The sequence below is a fragment of the Lissotriton helveticus genome, chromosome 1_2 (genome assembly GCF_964261635.1).
Source record: "Lissotriton helveticus chromosome 1_2, aLisHel1.1, whole genome shotgun sequence".
NCBI classification, from domain to species: Eukaryota; Metazoa; Chordata; class Amphibia; order Caudata; family Salamandridae; genus Lissotriton; species Lissotriton helveticus.
The window spans coordinates 375450545-375472874 of NC_136058.1; the positions used below are offsets into that span (position 1 = coordinate 375450545).

General features: G+C 48.4%; 2 protein-coding genes across 5 annotated transcripts in view; one reads left to right on the top strand and one right to left on the bottom strand.

The window, feature by feature from the left end:
- LOC144805937 (NACHT, LRR and PYD domains-containing protein 3-like) overlaps positions 1 to 22330 on the top strand; it is a 509894-nt gene that overhangs the window by 69929 nt on the left and 417635 nt on the right. The window lies entirely within an intron of this gene.
- The window catches only part of LOC144805963 (uncharacterized), a 132260-nt gene that overhangs the window by 66225 nt on the left and 43705 nt on the right, over positions 1 to 22330 (bottom strand). For 2 of the 4 annotated variants that reach the window (XM_078672447.1, XM_078672440.1), the window contains exon 3: positions 17082 to 17191. The gene's annotated coding sequence lies outside the window, so the exon portion shown is untranslated. The remainder of the gene's footprint in view (positions 1 to 17081; positions 17192 to 22330) is intronic. The other 2 variants (XM_078672435.1, XM_078672429.1) reach the window with 1 other exon arrangement.

The window sequence follows — 22330 nt, forward strand, 5'->3', positions numbered from 1 at the left end:
TTCTTTAAAAATGTGTTCTTTAAAACACGGGTATGATGTCTGCGAGGTCCGCGGGCCGCCAGGGCAGGCTTGCCGGGCCGCCACTGGCCCGCGGGCCGTACTATGAGTACCCCTGTCCTAGGGCATAGTCCGGGAAGAAGAGAACTTGCCCACCCTGACCACTTCCATTTTCCTAGCCTCTCAGAGTATTGCGTATCAGTCCTAGAAATACATAATGCGAAACAGGAAAGTTTGCAATCCTGCTCCTGGTGGTGGGCGTATCGATGGCACCCTATGTGTGCTCTCCACAGCGAAGAAAGCAGAGAGCGTACTCGCCGGTAGTAGAGACTGTATCCAGGTTTCGGTGTATGATACCGCATCTCCACCCTATGTGCCCTCCCGGAGTCCCACCACGCGCACATTATTTCTGCAAGATCGGCCTTCTGCATCATCCATCCTGCGTTTCAGGAAATGCATTCTGGAGGCGAGATTTCTAACCTCTGTGGACATTTCTTTGGCTACAGAGGCAGTCTCTCTTACTTCTGTAGCTAATTCGTTGACCCTCCCTGTCAGTTGTCTGTGATCAGCGTGAACCCTGCAGTGACTATTCGACCTTTGAGGGATGTGCAGGTCTGGTTCAACGCCTCACTGATTTGTTTCACTGCTTGGAGTTTCCAAACTGGAGGTTCTAGAGGCACCTAACATCTCAGACTCTTGATCAGATTGAGTCGGGCCAGTTGCTGGTCACGTGGCCGCTGCACCCGTGCCTGTTCGCTGTCTACCCATCTTGTTGGAGTGACAACGGAATTGTGGTCAGAGGTGGGTCCGTACACTGCGTGCCACAGTATCTGTCAGTGCCTCTGGATAGTTCCACAGGTACGATTCAGCGGGCAGTCATATGGAAAGTGCGTATCTATTGCTGGAATTTTGAATCCACCACTGCCTGTACACTTGGTCTGTGTGTCTAGTCTACTTTATGCAACTCTGCGCGTTACTGTGCCCGTGTCCAATCCTGGTACTCCTGCGTGTTCCGATGTTGCTCCACGTGGTATTGCAAGGGTCTGCGTCCAGACTGTTCCACACCCCTGTCGGGTTCCTCCAGGTGCCTGCAAGCGTGCCCTAGGCCTCTCCTAAGCTAAGGCCAACTCTGTGCCTTGCCGCTACAGCCATGCCTCATGCAGAAACGATGGGTTTGGGTATGTAGAGGAGAAACAGCCCCGGCCAGCCATGGATGAGCCTGTTTCAATTGTCACCCATAACAGGGGATCCTGAACCTGGCTATGCATGAATGCCAACTGCGCCAGGTGGAGCCATACAACAGTGCTCCACAGATGGAAGGCACAGGCCCCCACGGATCAGTGGGCGATACGTTTCTTAATGGCTAAATGGGGTCTCAGTGACTCCCAAACAAAGGCTTTGATGGGCTTGCCCACTTGTCAGTTTTGAGAGAGGAATCAGCATTGGGAGCATGCCCAGTATGTCGGTGAAGTGGGGGAGGGCCACCATTTTCACAGCTTGGGTAAGACAGGTTCAGGTCCGACCACTGTCAAAGTCGAGCAACATGCACTCCATGACTAGGTTGAGGTTGTCCTCTATCATACTCTCCAGATTCCTATTGACATAGACGCCCAGGTATTTTAGGCATACAGCCTTCCATTGAAATGGGAATCCAGCGATGGCAGCACAGGTGGTAACGTGAAAGAGGGGTGGCTTCGCTCCTACCCTAGTTTACTTTGTAACCAGATATGGCAGCAAATGCTTCAATGGTGTCCAGAACCACGGAAGGAGGCAGGGCTGAAAGAGTTAGCAGAAAATCTTACTATGGTATAGTGTGTAGAGAACAGAGGGATATGGAGTCTCACAATCTGATCTGAATGTTGTAAGGCCGCAGCAGGAGCTCCATGGCTAAGAAGAAGAACAGAGGGGAGAGAAGGAAACCCTGCAACGTTGCCAAGCAAACCGGGGAGGGGTCAGAGAAAAAGCAACCCAATTTACCTGGGCTGTGGGGCAGTCAGAGCCAATGCACTTTTGGAGATGAAATCCACGCCAAGTCCGAATTTTTAGAGCATTGTGAACATGTAGCCCCACTACCATGTCAAAGGCCTACTCAGCGTCCAAAGAAACAGCCAAGGCCTTCTCCAGCAAGTCTACTGCTGAGCATAACGCATGAGCAAGGGTCTGCATGTGGTTGCCAGATGAATGGCCAGGGACAAATCCAACTTGAGAGTGGTGGGTAAGGGAGGGGAAGACCTTCTTGAAGCACGTAGCCAGAACGCTGGACAAAAAATCCTGTTGAGAAGGGAAATGGGGCCATGGCTACTGCCGAAGGGAGGGGGGAGTCTTTCCAGAGGTTGGGGAGGACAGACATCAGGGCCCTGTTAGAGAGGACTCAGAAAGCCCCCCGATCCACCTCAGCAAAAGCCTAGTAGAGGAGATAGATAATCTCAGGTTTAGTCCACCTGTAAAATTTGGTGTGAACCCTCTTGTGTTTAATGTAGGAGTGGATATTGTCATGAGGGGGTGGACATGCATTTGATCTTCCAGGAAATGATGCAGTAGGTGTGGGTCCAATCATCCTCCTAGTCCTGTTCCCCTCCCGGTTCCCATAGAGGTGGGTGGTCTAGGGAAATTGGCTGTATGAGGGGAAGCAATAGGGTACCAGCTCATTGATAAGATGTGAAAACAAGAACCACATTACCCAGTACAACAAGGAAACACTATAGGCAGAATGCAATGAGCCAACTATCTAAACCATCTGAACTGTCCACCAATGGACCAGAGCTCGTAGGCAATAACCAAGGCTGTTATGCCTGTACAGGTTCAGAGTAGAGGATGTATGCCAGAGTGGTATGAAAGACCTAGGCTTGACGACAATCAAATGCTGCTAGGTGTCAGGGGGATGACTCAGTTCACCGGGTTATGGATGGAGAGGGCCCCCCTCACACTCTCCTGGCAGATCATGCAGGGGACAGTGGCTGCGGATAAGGTCCAAGATTGACCTCCGGTTTCTTGTCTCCCTCTGTTCCATCAGAAAAGAGGAGACCCATGGTAAAGGATCTGAGCAGTCTATCTGGCCGGTGGCCAAGTCCTCGGGCCCCTCATGGGAGACATCGCCCAACAGAGCCCTGGAGAGTCAACCTATGGGGGAGAGTCTTGGTCTGACTGGGGAATGGGGTATCAGAGAATTCATACTGGATGTGCTGCCACCCCCCGAAGTTCCTGGAAAGTGGCTGCTTTGGTGAATGCTGAGCGACAAATGCTCTGGCCCTGATCTTGGACAGAGTCGCTGAGTATTTATCCGACCTCTGGCTGGCAATGACTGCTCAGCCCTTGGGCCTTGTACTCCTCAAAATTCTTTTGACCTTGCACTAATTAAGCAAAGCGAATAGTTAACTACTCAGCGAATCAAAGCACAAGCCAGGTGCAGCAATTTAGTTCATGCTTGTACAGCAGACCGACACAGACCCAATTCCATGCTGATTGCTTGTATCTATGGATTCAAGCAAGCCTGGCTGATGACGGCTGATTAGCCAGAAACTGGTCCCAGGATGCTTGTTTCCGGTCCAGGGAAGACATGGCTTGGCAGTTCGGGCTGGACTGTTTCCATGAGGCACAGGGTCAGACAAATTTGCATATGGCCATGTCTGAACTGGGATGGCGAAGTGAGTTAAAGAATGATGATGAATTAAACCCAGATCAGTTGACTGGGGTGAGTGCTTGCATTGTTCAACACTCCGTCCATCATCGCCTTTGGTTTTGCTTTGTTAGCCCTAAGTTGGCAGGGTATACCCAGACGTGGGTCCCTTGCTCACTTTGCCACTGGATTCAAGCTAGCCTGGCTGATGACGGCTGATTAGCCAGAACCCGGTCCCAGGAATCTTGTTTCCGGTCCAGGGAAGATATGGCTTGGCAGTTCGTACTGGACTGTTCCCATGAGGCACAGGGTCAGACTGATTTGCATATAGCCATGTCTGAACTGGGGTGGTGGAGTGAGCTAACGAATGATGATGGATTAAACTCAGATCAGTTGACTGGGGGAGAGTGCTTGCATTGTTCAACACTCCGTCCATCATACCCTTTGTTTTTGCTTTGTATCTAGATGATAACCTTCTGAGGGACCAACCAATCCAGAGGTAGGCTGACCACAACCACTGTCCATGCACTCGCTGCATTGGCTCACTTTGCTCCTCTCTGGACCAAGCTCTACCTACCAAACATCTTCCTGACCATATTTTAACTCCAATTCTATTTAAGGGTAGTGAAAATTCCTCATTGAGGAAGCAATTGTAGTTGAGTGAAAGTGAAAGCATTAGGAGAATAGCAGAGAACAGGGGGTGGAAAATTCTCTATGGTGCCAATCGGGATGGTAGGCTAGTTGATTCACCAACGAAACAGGCTTTTAAGAGATGTGTATACAGGGGTGTGGAATTCCTATAGTCCGACTCACAGGACATATTTTTGGGGTCAAGTAAAACAAGTTTTCATGTTTATTTTGTTCTTGGGACACGTAGGCCTTACTCTCTGCAGCACAAACCATTTTGCTGCCAGTGTACAGTGCCACATTATGGACCACGGAAGGTCGTTTGCAGTTAAGGTAATATTTGTATATTAATGCTGTTCAAATTTGCATTTATGATTCATTAATACAAAGCGTTTCCTATTAGGGTGAGCACTCTAACGAAACGTGGTAAGCTCGGACTGCAGTCCAGACAGTAGTTCCATTGTAAAAATGTGTACACACTTTTGCAATTTTAACAATATGAGGTTACATACAATAAGATACACGGGGTGGGATGTGGAAATTGGGGAAGTGAGAGGGGCCATTAGAAATATGGCAAGAAACAAAACTCCAGGAACAGATGATCTACCAATCGAATTTTACCTAAAATGTATTGATCTATTAGCCCCCAAACTGGTACAGTTATATAATGAGGCAAAACAATTTGGACACCTGCCTGTCTCAACCAGAGAGGGGATTATCATACCTCTGCTTAAACCGGGGAAACAACCATGGGACAAAGCGGCATATCGCCCCTTTCTATGCTACTACAAAATTCTCAACTGTATACTAGCTACTCCCACATATGATAGCACTGATCCACAAGGAACAATCTGGTTTATTCCCACCAGAAACACAGAGCTTAACTTTAGGCGACTGCTGAGTGTGCTGGGGGCAGACACCTATGAGAAGGACTTGGCGACGATTTTCGCGTGGACATAGAAAAGGCATTTGATAGCCTAGAATGGCCATATCTGTTCCATGTGATGAGGCGGTTTGGGCTGGGAGATAAGTTTGTGGACTGGACTGCACTTCTATTCTCTGGCTCCACTGCTCGAGTAAAGACGGGGAACCTGATATTGGATGCCTGTGAGATAGGAAGGGATGTCCACTCTCCCCCCTACTGTTTGCGGTTGAGCCGCTTGCCAACCAAGCTCAAACAGGGCAACATTATCAAGGCCTTAAAGTTGCTGGGCTGACGCATCACATTGCGTTGTACACGGATGTCCTTCTGATGTTCCTGGCAGATTCGGGAGAGGCACTTTGGGGAGCGAAGGAATTACTTCAGGCCCTGGACGAAGTGACGGGATTAAAAGTGAACTGGGCAAAATCTTGTTTATTTCCAACAAAGGACGGCAGAGTAGGGCCACAGAAAACTGAGATGGAAAGATGGATGCCTCACGTACCTGGGCACCCAAATATATCACGCTCCGGGAGATCTCCTCGAGGGCAACATTGGAAGAGCTATAAGAAGCACAAAAAGTTAACTTGAATTTTGGAGTACTTTGCCACTATCGGTAGCAGGCAGAGTAGCCCTACTTAAAATGGTGACCCTACTGAGACGGTTATATTTCTTTGGAACTCTACCAATTTGGATACCGCCACGCTATTTCGCCCAACTCAGATCAATGGTTTCGGCGTTTTTATGGGGAACATGCAGGCGGAGAGTGGCACTTAACGTACTAATGAGATCAAGAGCGGAAGGGGGATGGGCGGAGCCTAACTTCGAAGTCTACTACCTGTCGGCACAGCTCCAATGGCTCACGAAATGGGTGGCGGGCGCTCAAGGGGAACAGAGAACATGGGCGACGATTTGATGACCCTGAGGCTCATATCCCGACTAACTTTAAGACTACCGATCCGGAACCGGGCCCTTCCCATGGAGTTGGATACAGCTAGACGCTGCTGGCACAGATACCTACGGCAAGCCAAAATTGGGCGCCCCTATGCCCCAGAAATCCCGTTACTTATGTGTGAGGCCTTACTGCACGAGGGAAGTTTGCAGAGACTGACAAATTGGTTGGACCAAGGATTGGTTGCGATGGGAGACTTGTATGAGGAAGGTGCAATGATCCCACTTGACGACCAGCGGGACTGGTACAACTTACCAAGGGGGATTTTCTATGGCACTCTGCCTTCACTGCCGCTATACGAAAGCACTAGGGAAGGGGACGCACTGAACCACCAATGTCGTTAGGGTACAAATATGTAGTGATGGCCGCACGCACATTTAAGGCGTTCACCTGTTTGTACAGGCGCATTACGAGTTAAGCCTTATCCCCCCTATCAGAGTTGCGCCTAAAGTGGGAGGTGGACCTGGGAGAAGATATCCCAGAGAATACCTGGGGTGAGCTGGTGGAGAGGGCTTGGAAAAGCACCAGAAATGCGAGATTCTAACTGGTACACTTTTACATATTACACAGGACATATCTCACTCCGGAGAAAATTAATAAGTACTTTGCGACCCATACGGCGTCCTGCCCACGGTGTAATATAGACAATGTCAACTTCAAGCACATGTTCTGGGACCGCCCACCACTGGGCAATTTCTGGGAAGAGGTGACTGCGATATTGGCTGAAATCACGGACAGAGGCACTGCGGCATCCCTCAAATACTGCTTGTTGCACTGGTTCCAGCACACGTCCAAAAATAAAATCACAAGCTATTTTTTTGAAATGGGTTTGCTCCTAGCCAAAAGGGACATTACCATGCACTGGAAAGCAAAACAAGGTCCAAGTGCAGCCAGGTGGAAGAAGGAACTCATTAAGTGGGCAGAATGTGAGGGAATAAACAGGTAGCAAATAGCAAAAGGGCAGGGAGTGAGAAAACCTTGGATACAGCCAGAGCATGGGAAGCCTTAGTTGTGGCACTCAAGGTCCCAGATACTGACGGGGAGGAGGATCCTCTACAAGAGTCCCCACAGGGAATAGGGTAGACCACAGTCACCTGCCTTACCTGCAAGACTTCAAGTAGAGGGCTGTGGAGGATAAAGGGTCTTCAATCCAGAACAAGGACACGTGCAAGAGCTCCAAATTGAACACTAATTGAAGTACGCTCAGGGAGTTGCTATGGAAGGGGGGGGGGGAGTAATATGAGACTAGCAATGTCGACTGGTTCTAGAACACACACTTTCGGACTCTGACAGTGAAGGCTCCCCCGCACGCAGCCCGGCTCCTTCGACAACATAGGCTAGATTTCTGATTGTCCAGGCTCTTCCCCTTGTTTTGCTCCACTTTCCACGTGCTGACTGCAGTCTTCTATTGATTACTCCTGATAGTCTGTATTGGGCCTGCACTCCCCGCGATGAAATCTAGTTTGCTCTGGTGGACCTCTGACACGTCTGCGGGGGGGGGGGGGGAGAGAGTGTGGAGCTGGACGGGAGGGGGGGTTTAAGCAAGGGGGAGCGTGATTGGCGGGATGAGGGGGGGTTGGGCAGGGACGTTTGGGGGGGATTGTTTGGTTTTCTTAGGGGTTTTCAGGCTGGCAGGTGGGGGGGCTGGGAGGAAAGAAAAGCGGATATGAGAACTACCAGACGAAAAGTTGTCTTTGAACTTTACTGGCATTGCAGCTATTGGTGCTCTCCTGCTTAATGCCGCTCGACCTCCGGGGTGTGAGCTAAATGGCCGTGTGATGCATTCTTTGGAGTACTATGTTATGCAAAAGGGGACAACTGGATTGCTATACGAACTGGTCGTACAATCTATAATTCTGCAATAAAAATATGTTTACAAAAAAAATAAAAGAGACTAGCAATGATCATTAATACTTTTTCCCTAATACTGATTAAGTTGTGTAGCGAATTGGAGAATTATGATCCTTATCAAAGCAACATAAGATGTATTGATGCCAACTGGAACTTTGTCAAATTCAATAAAGTTTGTTTAGGTGCACATATCTGCAGAAGCTTGAAAGCAATCACTATGATCCTTAACTTTCGTAATAAAAAGAAACGAAACTAGGAAAAAAAAGGGTTTCTAAATTTCTGTGAAAGTTTAAGTACCATTTATTTGAAGCAACATTTCATAAAATGTGTTGATGCGTGCTAGTATTACCAAAAACAATTCCTAAAGGAAAATCAGAGCAACCAGTTTCAATAAGATAATGAGAAGCATGAAAATAAACAAGCAAAGGCAAAGCCAATAGATCTGATATTGCGGGGACAGCCTTTTGGTTTTGTCAAGTTGAGTCAGGTTTTGACATGGTTTTTGTGAAACTTTATTGTTGTGGGAGTTGCCAGGCCCTCACCATTATCACAAGCATCGGCAAAAAGCAATAAAATGTTGGTCTCAAATAGCACATATTGTCACAGTAGTCCCTGGCACTAAACAAAACTACTTTGTGGGCTAATATGCTCCTTGTGAAAGAGCAGAAGCCAGTCAATGATTAGAGAACATTTTAATAAAAACAAAAGTTGTTGGTTAAATCTAGACCTAACTAGGGGCCCAATTCTTGAAGAAAGTCACAAAAGTGCACCTATGGTATATGTCCTTGCATTAATGCAGTTTTATGGCTTTCATGTATTCATAAGAATTTACAGAAGTAGGTCAAGAAATCGTACTCCTCGAAACATTTTTGCTGCTTTTTAGCACAAGCAAATATGCTTGTGCAGAATTGATAATACAAAAATCGGTTGAGTGTTACAAATTCACTCCCCCCCACCACTTTTTTCCCAACCCTCGAAGTTTTACTTCTGCCCTTGTCAGGAGTAAATATCCAGAGTGAACAACAGTCCTGATTAAGAAAGCCTACGATGAACATATTACTTGTGGTGGCTCAAAGTCCTCACAGAGGAGGCCTCCATTAAAAATATCTGGGGGCAGACACGCAGAGTCACTTTCCCCTTCCACAGGGCTGCAGCGTACAAAGGCTTATGTGGATGAAAGGATCTCTACTTGGTTGTCGCTGACAATAAAAGAACAACACTTAACTGATAAAAGCTCCCTGCATCCCTTGTGACACTTTGGGAGGAACCTCTCTCATACTATGCCTGCACATCACACTATATTCATTACTAAAGCAAGGTCTCCATAGCAGTCTTGGCCAGTAGAGATCCTGGGCTGCAAATGGACTGATGTGTGTACAAAATGTAGAATTCTGCAACCAAAGAAAGACCAGCCACAAGATGATCATTCAGTAATCCTTATTGATGAGCAATATTTCTGTAGCGTCAGGTACACAGCTTTGGGAACCAAGAAATGGAACCAATGTTATTCATCCATGAGACAGCTGCATCATTTTCTAGCCTTTAGGAAGGCACTCAAGACCCATCTTTTTCTTGTATTCCGTAATCTCTGTGGTTTTGTTAGTTATGATTCTTTTAGTACGGGGAGCCTTTAGTGTCAGGGCACTTTATAACAAGCAAAAACGATTCAAATCAACTGTGTATATGGGATTCAACACAATTACTGCAATTTACATAAGTATTTGGACTGTTTTGGCTTTGTTTTGGTATGCTTCACAATAAACATTAAGCAAGTTTCATGCAGCAGCCAACTTCACTCAAAGATTGTGCCGTAAACGTTCACGTTGTTGTATTTATTCCTTGCAGCCTCTGTAGTTAGAACTTACACTGTATGCTAGTTTTGAGTCTCTTTTTTTTTTAAGACCCGGAAGGTTTCACAGATAACCAAATTAACATTATTATTGGGGTTGTGGGTGCAGGCAAGTGAACCAGTTCAGAAAAGCTTCAGAGTAAACAGATCTGCATAAACTTTACATCCAGTGAGTTGTGATCTTAATGAAGTATGGAAATAATACAAGGAAGTAGATGATCAGGTGGAAATGCCCATACATAAAAGGCATTGAAGATTCAGAAAAATATGGGGTACTAAGGACTGGCCTGTTGTAGATGGGGTCATTGATCATTCATTTTTCCTCAACAATTGTAATTCCGAGCAAGAGAAAGTAAAACACAGAAGGGAGAAAGGAATTGGAAAAAGACAGAAAAACTAGTGACAAATGGAGAAAGCAGGAATGAATAAGAATGTGCAAGAGTGAGATAAAGAGGCAGGGAATATCTAGTGGTGGTTTAAAGAGGCATGCATTGGAATTAATCAGGTTAGGTTGCTAGTGCTTATCACCCAGACCTTCGATTGTGCTGGCTGCAAGGTTCTGAGCAAACTTTGGGCACCTACACATATTCTTTTACCAATTAAGCACTGGGTCTGGTACTTTCGGAGTCAAAAGGAATGCGGTCAAACCCAACCACCCGTTTAGATTTTTCCCTGGCAGAAGTAGAATTGGCAATAGCAGGACTAAGTAAAAATAAAGCACCCGGTCCTGATGGTATACCCCCTGATCTTTACCTAAGCAATACAGAGCTATGGGCCCCACTATTGACGAGGGTTTTGAACGAGGCAGTCGTGGCAGGACTGCCTCGTTCATGGTCAACGGCAAATATTGTCCCCATTTATAAAAAAGGGAATCGTGATGACCCACAATGTTACCGTCCCATATCCCTTATAGATGTGACGGCCAAGGTGCTGGGCCGTGTCATTCTATATCGTTTACAGGAATGGGCGGAAGAGAACAAGGTCCTGACAGACATACAATATGGGTTCAAGGAGGGCAGATCTACCACCGACCAATGCCTGAATCTTTACCTTCTGACAGGTAAATCACCAGGTGATCACCTGGACCTCATCCAGCACGGTCGCTCCCCCCATGCTCCCTGATCCCAGCTCCTGTTGACGATCTGGCCGGCTGTTGGTACCGCTTCGAGACTACAGAGCTGTAACTGCTTATTTATTTAATTCCGCCTCGCGCTGCATTTATTTATTTAATTCCGCCTCGCGCTGCATTTATTTAATTAATTCAGCCTCGCGCTGCATTTATTTAATTAATTCAGCCTCGCGCTGTGTTTGTTTAACAAATTTAGCCTTTAGCCCCCGGTGCCCTTTGACCCTCCATCTTGTTGTGTATCCCCTGGCCCGCCCCTCCTCCCTGCTACCGCCTCCCAGCTGCTGCCCCTCCCACCCACGAACAGAGTGCTCCCTACCTCCTCTGACGCGCTGTGATCACCTGGACCTCATCCAGCACGGTCGCTCCCCCCATGCTCCCTGATCCCAGCTCCTGTTGACGATCTGGCCGGCTGTTGGTACCGCTTCGAGACTACAGAGCTGTAACTGCTTATTTATTTAATTCCGCCTCGCGCTGCATTTATTTATTTAATTCCGCCTCGCGCTGCATTTATTTAATTAATTCAGCCTCGCGCTGCATTTATTTAATTAATTCAGCCTCGCGCTGTGTTTGTTTAACAAATTTAGCCTTTAGCCCCCGGTGCCCTTTGACCCTCCATCTTGTTGTGTGTCCCCTGGCCCGCCCCTCCTCCCTGCTACCGCCTCCCAGCTGCTGCCCCTCCCACGCTCCGCCCCATCCCCTCTCCATTTATGGACAGATGCACCCACGCGCAGCGTCCACGCGCTTCGGCCGCGCCGAAGGTGCGCCAAAGGTAAGCCCGTCTACGCCCGTCCGCGCCAAGTCCGCGCCCAGCGCCAGACCCCCTGCCCCTCACGTCTCCCAGCCTTCCCGCATTACCTACGATGCCGCCTCCCTCCTAGCCCTTAACCCCGGTCGCGCCCCCAACTGCGTCCAAGCCGCTCCTGGACGCACCCATGGACCTTTCTCTTGCTACTCCTGCAAATTCATCGGCACCGACAACATCTCCGCTACGACCACACCACAGATTCCCGACCCCAACCACCTACAATGCATCCTTCTCAACACCCGATCGGTCCACAGGCACGCCATTGACCTATGGAATCTACTAGACACCATATCTCCAGACATCGCCTTCCTTACGGAAACATGGATGAACGCTTCCTCCGCACCAGACATCACCATTGCCATCCCTGAAGACTATAAGATTACTCGCAAAGACCGTACCAGCCACACAGGAGGAGGACTCGCTATCGTCCATAAGAAATCAATCCGCATCTCAACCAGCTCTGACGCCAACCTCGCTAACTCCGAACACCTTCATTTCCAGATCCACATCGACCCCAAGACCACACTCAGAGGCACTCTCCTCTACAGACCACCAGGACCCCGCGCAAAATTCAGTGAAGACATCACGGACTTCATCACTCCACACGCGCTCCCCTCCAAAGAATACATCCTTCTGGGAGACCTCAACTTTCACCTTGAAAGGATCAACGACCGCAACACCGCCACCCTCGTGGACAACCTCGGCAACCTCGGACTTAAACAACTAGTCACTTCCCCCACCCACATCGCAGGTCACACACTCGACCCCATCTTCACATCCAGCAATCATGTCTCCTTCAGCCACACCACGGACCTCCTCTGGACTGACCACAGCTGCGTTCACTTCACCTACAACAAACCAAAACCCAACATCCACCTCCAACCTACCCTGCAAAGAAACTGGAACAAAATCACCACGGACCAAATCTCCGCATCGCTCCTTCGAAACTCCCCAGCCCTCTCCTCTAACGCCAACGAAGCCGCCGCCAACCTCACCCAATGGTTATCCAACACCGCCGACACCTTAGCACCACTGAAAAAACGTCAAAGCAAACCTGGCAGAAAGAAGGCCTCATGGTTCAACGATGATCTTAAGAAATCCAAGAAACTCTGCCGCTCCCTTGAAAAGGCCTGGAAAAAAGACCCATCCACCAGCACCAAGGACGCCTTCAAAAGCGCCACCCGCACTCACCACCAACTGATCCGAAAAGCCAAGAAAATAGCATTCAAGGATCGACTTGACAACAACGCCCACAACAGCAAGGAACTTTTCAACATCGTCAAGGAATTTTCCAACCCCTCGGCCAACTCCAACGACATCACCCCCTCTCAAGCCCTCTGCGACTCCCTAGCCTCATTCTTCCACAACAAAATTGCAGACATCCACAACAGCTTTGACAACCAACCCACCGTACCATCTGCTGACCATCTTCCCCCCGTAAACACCCTTAACGCCTGGAACCCAATCTCCACTGAGGAAACCATCCGCCTGATGAATTCCATCCATTCTGGATCCCCCACAGACCCATGCCCTCACCACATCTTTAACAAAGCAGACTCCGCTATAGCACCGCACCTCCGAGACGTCATCAACTGCTCCTTCAACTCCGCTACCTTCCCAGAAGACTGGAAACACGCTGAACTCACCGCCCTTCTGAAAAAACCAACAGCGGACCCCACCGAACTCAAAAACTACCGCCCCATCTCGCTTCTTCCTTTCCCGGCCAAAGTCATCGAGAAAGCCGTCAACAACCAGCTCGCCGCCTTCCTCGAAGCCAACAAATCCCTCGACCCCTCACAATCTGGCTTCCGAGCAAAACACAGCACTGAGACCGCCCTCATCGCAGCAACAGACGACATTCGAACTCTACTGGACAATGGAGACACAGTCGCCCTCATCCTCCTCGACCTCTCTGCAGCATTCGACACAGTCTGCCACAGCACCCTTCTACAACGCCTCAATAACATCGGAATCCAAGGAAAAGCACTTGAATGGATCACCTCGTTCCTCACCGGAAGAACCCAGAGAGTCCGCCTTCCTCCATTCAAGTCCGAGGCCTCTGAAGTCATCTGCGGCGTACCTCAAGGATCCTCACTCAGTCCCACCCTCTTTAACGTATACATGAGCCCCCTCGCGGCCATCGCCCGCCAACACAACCTCAACATCATCTCTTACGCGGATGACACTCAACTGATCCTTTCTCTCACCAAGGACCCCAGCACCGCCAAAACTAACCTACACGAAGGAATGAAAGAAGTCGCCGAATGGATGAAACAAAGCCGTCTGAAACTGAACTCAGACAAAACAGAAGTCCTCATCTTAGGTACATCCCCCTCTGCCTGGGACGACTCCTGGTGGCCGGAAGCCCTCGGAAAAGCACCCATCCCGACAGACCACGCACGGAACCTAGGCGTCATCCTGGATTCTTCACTCTCAATGAACAGACAAGTCAGCGCCGTATCCTCTTCCTGCTTCAACATTCTTCGCATGCTCAGAAAAACATTTCGCTGGATCCCCTCCGAAACAAGGAAAACAGTCACCCACGCTCTGGTCACGAGCCGACTGGACTACGGAAACACCCTCTACGCAGGTACCACCGCTAAACTCCAGAAGAAACTCCAACGAATCCAAAACGCCTCAGCCAGGCTCATATTAGACATCCCACGCAACGAACACATCTCTGGTCACCTTAAAGACCTCCACTGGCTACCCGTCAATAAGAGGATCACTTTCCGACTGCTTACCCACGCACACAAATCACTCTACGACATCGGACCAGATTGCCTCAACTCTCGACTGTCCTTCTACACCCCCTCCCGCCAACTACGTTCTTCCAGCCAAGCCTTCGCCACTGTACCTCGCATCAACAAGACCACCATGGGAGGCAGATCCTTTTCATACCTGGCTGCTAAAACATGGAACTCACTCCCCGCTTACCTTCGCCTCACCCAGAACCACCTAGCGTTCAGAAAGCAGCTTAAAACGTGGATATTTGACAAATAATCCTCCCCCCCTTCCTAAGCGCCTTGAAACCCTCTGGGTATGTAGTGCACTATACAAATTTTATGACTTGACTTGACTTGACTTGACAGCTAAATATACCATCGCCGCCAAGGGAGCAATATACATGGGGTTCATGGACCTCTCCGCGGCCTTTGATCGTGTAAACAGAGAAAAACTATGGGCCCTATTGTCAAACCAAGGAGTGGAACAAAAGCTAGTAGACCTCCTACAAGCCCTACATTGGAACACTTCTGCATCAGTGCGATATAATCAAGAGGGTAGTAGAACTGAACATTTTTTATGCACGAGTGGAGTGAGGCAGGGTTGTATTTTAGCGCCTTTCTTATTTTCTATATATATCAACCTACTGGATAAAGAACTCCTTAAACTGTGTGTGGATTCACCCCAAATAGGACATCGAGCAGTCCCCATATTACTTTACGCGGACGACGTGGTGTTGTTAGCCAGGACACCGCTGGGGCTCCAGAGGCTGATTAATGGATTTGTGAATTTTATGGCCAAACTTGACTTATCTGCCAACCTGGAAAAATCCTATGTCATGACAGTGGGAGGCAGGGAAAAAAGGAATTTCACCTACAAGATCGGGCCACACAAGATAGACCAGGTCAAGTCTTTTTCGAATTTAGGCGTATTGTTTGACGAACATTTGAACTTCAAACCCCTGATGGACAAACACGCGGCAAAATTGGTGGCGTCATCAGGGGCCATAATGGGCTACAGGAGAAGACTTGGCAGATGGTCCCCGGAACAAATCCTAAACCTGTACAGATCGATCTGTTGCGCCAAAGTAGTTTATGGAGCAGAAGTTTGGGGCTTCACAAATAAACAACTTCAGCAGATCCAGGTGGAAGAAAACAAATTCTTCAAAAGAATTTTGAAATTGCCCCAGAGCACCTCAGCCTATATCATCCATGAGGAACTAGGGGAGTCCTATATCGAAGATCGAATTAAAATAAGACCCCTCCTCGCATGGATAAAAATTTGGACTAATCCTGAAGCGGATCTCAGCAGACAAATTCTGAAAGACTGTCTGAAACGTGATAAAGGAGACCACATCCCATGGCTGAAGTATGTAAAGGACTCTTTTGAGGCAATTGGTTGCAAACATTTCTACACTGCACCTGAATCTTTAAACAGTCAGAATAAAGCAATGACAAAAAAACTTTTTGCTGAATGGACACTCACGAATAGGGCTGACGCGGAAAGGTGCAAATCTACTGTTTTATCCTATTGTTTATTGACAAAGAAACAAGGAGTGGAACCATACCTCACTGTGATGCACAATGCCCAGGACAGATTCTATATGACTCGGTTCAGACTCAACATGTTACACCATCTACTCTCTGTTCCCTCTGGATTCACTCTAACACCAGAAGTGAAGGGTACCTGCGGCTGCGACGGTAGGTCTCCGCAGGATACCCTTCACTTTGTTTTGCTATGCCCCTTTTATTCTGTCCCTAGCCGAAAATTTTTAGTAGGGATCCTGAAAGAAACCAAATTAAGACAAGCAAAAGCAGCCCTAAAGTTTCTGCAGGAAGCCTCTGACGCTCACACATTGTTTTGTACAGTAAGTTTTATTAGGGTGGCAATGAGGCTAAGGAACACAAGAGATATAACCGAGTAAATTACCCCATAAATAGAGACTTCCTTGGTAAACCCCCGTCCTTCTTCGCACATACAATGAATTTTAGCTTCTTTTTTAAATCATTTTTAACTGTTTTTATCTATGGAAAATTGTAATTGTTTTTGTACTTTTATGGTGTCTTTTTAAGTGCCGAATAAAGTTTTGAAATTGAAATTGAAATTGAATGCACTGTCATTGTAGGACTTGAGCACTCCAAGACACGTTGCAAATACAGTTTTAAAGGAATTAATTTAAAAGAGCAGGATTAGGGATTAGTCAGGATTAAGTGGAATGTGTAATAAATTTAAAATGTGGTGCATCCACCCGTATTTGTACCACAGGCCAAGCATTGAAACACGGTGCATGCGGAACAGAAGTCGGGTTGATGCGTCCTAGTCAATCACGTGGTGTCCGTAATGGGCAATCCATCAGTCAAGAGGTGACTTTCACAACAGTCGGCAGCAGCAGAGTTGTATGACCCAAGGCCAGCTTCCTGGGGATGTGGTGACCCCTACTTCCATGCACTTGTAAATGCCTATGAGAGTATTCTGAACAGGCGCATTTTTACAGGCAGCAAAACATACTTATTATTTGGGCCTCAAATGCCATCTTTGAGTGTGTCAATCAGCCCCAAATGCCATCTTTGAGTGTGTCAATCAATCAGGGAATTGTCAAGCACGCTACTGACCTGAGTGGGCCTCAAATCCCTGGGGGTGGAGGGTAAGAGTAAGCAGCTATGATCAGTCGAAGAGCCAGGTCTTGAGGGTCTTCCTGGAGATGTTAAGAGAGGGCACATGCCTGGTGTCAATCGGGCAAAAGACATACAATTGATGGACGAAATGCAGAACAAATCAAAACATTCACCCCCACTCAAGAGATCTGGGTTAAATACATCATTTCTTTGCTCACCAAGCCAACCCAGTTTAGACCTGGCCATATGCAAATCAGTCTTGACCCTGTGCATCATGGGAACAGTCCAGCCCGAACTGCCAAGACAGGTCCTCCCTGGACTGGACTCTAATAAAAGAGAGGGACCCCAGCAACCAAAGGGGTAGGGTTCCAAAAGACTGTAAGTCAAATAAAGTATCCCCTTTGGAAAAAATACAGACCGGATACTACACTTGCAACCTCATCAAACAGAATTAATTCAATCCATACAGTCTAGCAAGAGCAAAGATAATGCAAAATGGTCAAAATTTATTATAACATTTATAAAAGACGAAAATACAGTAAAATAATTGTGCAAATATCTTAACACAATAAACTAATTACACAAATAATCATGACACAGTGGGAATAAAACATAGAACATTTTTCTAATTAAAATAGAAGAGGACACAATAGTCCGACATATTCAAATCAAACTCCAAATTGTACATATATCTTGAGATGGAGAAGTTATTTAGTCCAATGACTTAGCGTGTCACAATTCAAAATGGCATTGACGCGTTTCGGTTTTGGCAACTTGATTAAAAGCCAACACCCAGGATTAAAATATAAATTCCCACATTTTACGGTATATCTCACTTGGGACATAAAAGGCACTCCAGAATATTCCAAATGCTTGGTCCAACCCTTCTTGGTGGGTAGGCTGCACTGAGTGGAGCCGTCTATTGCGTTTTTCTTTAAATTCGTCACAGGGTGAACCGACGATAAGAAGACCCGAACCCTTGTGATTCTAAAAATGAGGCCAGTAGACGTTGCACGTAAAATTACGTTGCAGTGATGGCTCTTGCATCCGATTATATTTAAGATTCAGAACAAATCAATACATTCACCCCCAGTCAAGAGATAAAGGTTAAAGCCATCATTCTTTTGCTCACCATGCCACCCCAGTTTAGACCCTGCCATATGCAAATCAGTCTTGACCCTGTGACTCATGGGAACAGTCCAGCCCAAACTGATGTCGATCGGGAGCATGTTCCATGTCTTGGCCGCAATATAGAAGAAGGCTCATCCGTCTATTCTGAATCTGCGGATGTGAGGGGTTTCGGTGAGAGCGAAGTTGGGGGATTGGAGAGTTCTCTTGGGTACATGGAAGGAGATTCTCTCGTTGAGGTATTGAGACCAGGTGTAGGTGAGTAGCTTGAAAGTTACTCTCTTCTTGATGGTGAGCCAGTGGAGGCCTTGCAGGTGTTGGGTGATGTGTCCATGTTGAGGGATGCCGAGGATGAGTCTGGCTGCGGTGCTCTGTATGGTCTGAAGTTTGCGGAGCAGAGACTTGTTGATCCCGGCGTGGAGGGCGTTTCCGTAGTGAAGCCTGCTGGTTATGAGTGCGTGGGTGATGATCTTTCTTGATTTGGGGGTGGGATCCACTTGAAGGTCTAGCGAAGGATGCGGACAGTGTTGAAACAGATGAATGTGACTGCCTTGATCTGTCGGGTCATGGAGAGGAAGGAGTCGAGTACGATGCAGACGTTCCGGGCGTGGTTGGTGGGGGCTTCCGAGGGCAGTGGGCCACCAGGTGTTGTCCTATGCGGTGGGAGAGTGTCCGAGGACAAGTACCTCCGTCTTCTCTGAGTTGCGCTTCAGGCAGCTGCTGCTCATCCAGGATGCAACGTCATTCATTCCTTCCTGGATGCCGATTCTGCTGGTGACGGGATCCTTGGTGAAGGAGAGGATGAGCTGGGTGTCATCGGCGTAGTAAACTATGTTGAGTCCATGCTGTCTGACGATGGCGGCAAGGGGGGCCATGTAGATGTTAAAGAGCGTTGGGCTGAGCGAGGATCCTTGGGGAGCTCTGCAGTTGATCTCAGTGATTCGGAGAGGAAGGGTAGCAGTCTGATTCTTTAGGTTCTGCCGGTGAGAAAGGAGCAGAGCCTATTGAGGTTCCCTGTATGCCGGCATTGTGGAGTCTGGTGGCTACTGTGCAGTGGGAGACTGTCAAAAGGCTGCGGCAAGGTGGAGTAGGATCAGGGCTGTGGCCTTGGTCAAGGGGGGTGCGGTTGTCATTTGTGGGGGCGAATAGGGCGGTCTCCGTGCTGTGGTTGCTGCGGAATCCAGATAGGGAGGAGTCAAGGATGGAGTTCTCTTCGATGAACTTTGCTAATTGAGCGTTGACGGTCTTCTCAGTGACTATGACCGCGAAGGGGAGGCGGGAGATGGGTCGGTAGTTCTTGAGGTCTGAGGGGTCTGCCGAGGGCTTCTTGAGCAGGGGCTTGGCTTCTGCTAGTTTCCAGTCGTCGGGGAAGGTGCCGGTATCGAACGTGGGGTTGATGGTGCGTCTTAGTTCCGGTGCTATGATGGCAGCTCTGTGGAAGATGTGCATAGCAGGGGTCCATGGTTGTTCCTGAGTGGATCCATTCCATGGTCGATAAAGTGTCTTTGGTGGTGGCTGGGGTCCAGGCAGAGATGGTGGGTTTGTTGATGTTGTTGGAGGTGGGAGTGGTTTTGGAGTCCGATGTCTGTTTGCAGAAGTTGTCATAGAGGACCTTGATTTTCAGTTGGAAGTAGGAGCTGAGCTTGTTGCAGAGGTCCTGGGAGGGGGTGACATCCGTGACTTCGCTGGGGGGTTTGGTGAATTCTTGAATGATGCTGAAGAGTTCCTTCGAGTTGCTGGAGTTGGCGGTGATCTTGTGCAAGATGAAGGATCATTTGGTTGATCTGATGAGTTGGTGGTATTCTGTCATTCTTGTATGTGGTGTGGGCTTCTGAGATTTTTCTGTTTCGCCAATTCTTCTCCAGATGTCTGCAGGTGCATCTGGATTCTTGGAGGTCTACAAGGAACCAGGTACCCTTTCTGGGGCGCTGTCGGTCGGGGTTGTGAAGGGGTGAGCGTTTGTCTGCGCAGTTGGAGATCCATTTGTGTAGCTCTTTGGCTGCGAGGTGGGCGATGGTCGAGGAAGAGGAGAGATCATGGTTAAGGGTAGAGTTGAGGTGCTCCTTGTGACTTTGCTCCAGTTCCTTTGCTGTGGGCTGGGTGCATGTTTAGGAGCGGAGGGTTTGTTGACGTGGAAGTGTACGCAGTGGTGATCCGTCCAAAGGCGTTGTGTGGGGATGTATGACGTTACAACGCATACTTTTACAACGCCTACCTTTACAACGCGGTTTTTACCACGCATACCATTACAACGCATAGCGCTTTGGGGGGCTGGATAGTGAATAGTTTAATTTACTATTCCAACTCCAGTCCCCGTGGATAGTAGGGAAGGTTATTGGATAGTAAATTAACCTATTCCCTATCCTATAGCGCCCCCCAGAGCAATGCGTTGTAATAGTTTGCGTTGTAAAAGTTGCGTTGTAATGGTAGGTCGTTGTAAAAGTTTTGTTGTAAAGGTTGTATACCGTTGTGTGGTGGGGCTGAAGTGGATGTTGTTTCCTCCTGCGAAGATAAGGTTGAGGATGTGTCCTGCCTTGTGGGTGGGGGTGGTGACGAGCTAATTCAGTCCGAGGTTGGTGAGGTTGTCCAGCAGGGTGAAGGATTTGGGGCTCTTGAGGTTGTCGAGGTGGAAGTTGAGGTCCCCTATGTGTATGTAGCCCATGAAGGCGATGGGGTGGCGGGGCGATGAGGTTGGTGATGGAAGCGGTGAATGTTGTTCGAGGTCCGGGGGCCTATAGGTGAGGTTGCTGCATAGGGTGGATCTGGGGCTGGTATGTATCTGGAAATAGAGGTGTTCAGTGGTGGACAGAGTCGTTTGTGCAGGAGGTGGTGAGTCGGAGGGATTTCTTGTGTGCGATGGTGAGTCCTCCTCCTGGGCAGTTGGGGCAGTCTTTCCTCTAGCTCTTGTATCCATCTGGGATGGCGGTGGAGATGTCAGGAGTGGAGTTGAGTCCAGGTTTCCACAAAGAAGTCGACATCGGGACAGATGGTGCCGAGGAGCCCCAGACCTCTATGGCATGTCTGTGCAGGGAGCGTACGTTGAGGAGGATGCACTTCAGGGCTGTTGGCGTCAGGCGTGGTGGCATCGGCCATAGGGGTGCAGGGTGTGGTGAAGGTTTGGCAGCAGTGTCTGCAGGAGAACTGTCCGTGGGTGGATTTCAGAGTGGACCATGGCAGTCGATATTTCTTCCGGAGTGGAGTACGAGGAGGGTGGCAGAGTCGTAGTGGGGGGTGGTCGGAGATCCAGGGTCCCTGTCCCTGGTCGCAGACGAGCTTGCTTTTGGCATGCCACCTGCGCGCAACGCAGCGGACGCCCATCAAATAGGGAAGAGGGAGGGAATCTCAGCTGGGAGGCAGAAGCAAGAGTGAAAGGGGGGATGCGGGGGAGCAGCAGCCGAAAAAAGGCGGCGAGGGACAGGCACAAAGGAAAAAACAGAGCACAGGCAAAAAATGTAAAGAAGGGCATAAAACAGAGGCACAGACAAAAAAAGGCACCATTATTAGGTCTTATGGTTTTGAGACAATCTAGTATACGGATGACACGCAGGTGATAATCCCCATCGAGACAGACCCAGCGGAATCTAGAGCAAAGTTTAAATCCTGCATGCTGAAAATTGTCTCTTGGATGAGTGAGAATTTTCTGCAGCTAAATTCCAATAAGACGGAGATCCTTCTGTTTGGAAAAGCAACGGAATTATGGTCGCCGGACTGGTTGCCGCACCCAATCCAACCACCCAGGCACGGAACTTGGGTATCCTGTTTGATAACAAGCTTTTGATGGAGGAACACATTAAGTCAGTATCTGGCACCTTCTTTGGCATCATGCGGATGCTGAGGAACATTTTTCCTTGGATACCTCTGGAGGCCAGAAAGACCTTAGTGAAGGCACTACTAGTTAGTAGACAGGATTATGGGAACTCGTTATTAGTAGGAATTAGGGAGGACCTTGCATCTAGGCTACAGGTAGTGCAAAATATAGAGGCACGACTGGTCCTCAACAAACCAGTACGTACCCCCTCCCGCCCTCTCTTGCAACAACTACATTGGTTGCCCATGAGGAAGAGAGCAGTGTTTGAGCTCCTGATGTCTGTGTTTAAGGCATGGCAAGGGATTGGCCC